Consider the following 616-nt stretch of genomic DNA (forward strand, 5'->3'; position numbering starts at 1 on the left):
AAAAAAGTTTGAAATATAAGGGGGTTTTTTTATCCCAGCCCCCAACAGAAAATACAAGTCATGCGTCCCCCCAAAAACAACAAGCACACACACACAACGCCATACATTTTTTTTTTTAATCCTTTTTTGCGAAAATACAAGAACTCCCCATTTTTTAAAATCTCCCATAAGGTTCATCTTTCGCCCCTGCTGACCCCTCGCCCACGGGGAGTCCCGACCCCGCCGACTACCCTCCCGTGGCTCCGTCACTGCGAGAAGGACACCCCCCACTCCCGTCCAGGGCGTGGCCCGAGGGGGGTGGTTTTTCCTGCGGGGGTTTTTGGAGGGACCGCCTTACGAGAGTGGGTTCCCGGGATGCGACATGTCGGGAAAAACTTTCCCCCCCCTACAGGCTTTTGTTTTTGATCCTTTGGCCCTTCTCCAATTCTGGTCCACCGTTCCCCGGGGGGGAGAGGTTCAACCTACACCGTCCCAGTAAGGGATTTGTGTTTGGGCCTCTATCCATCCTTGGTCTTTCTATCTTTTTTTTTCTCTCTTCATTCGCGGTCCTCCCCTCCCTTTTTCTTTTATCCTCAAAATCATCTCCTCTCTCTTCCAATAACTCCCTTCCCATTCA

This window comes from Penaeus monodon, chromosome 19 (genome assembly GCF_015228065.2).
Source record: "Penaeus monodon isolate SGIC_2016 chromosome 19, NSTDA_Pmon_1, whole genome shotgun sequence".
NCBI classification, from domain to species: domain Eukaryota; kingdom Metazoa; phylum Arthropoda; class Malacostraca; order Decapoda; family Penaeidae; genus Penaeus; species Penaeus monodon.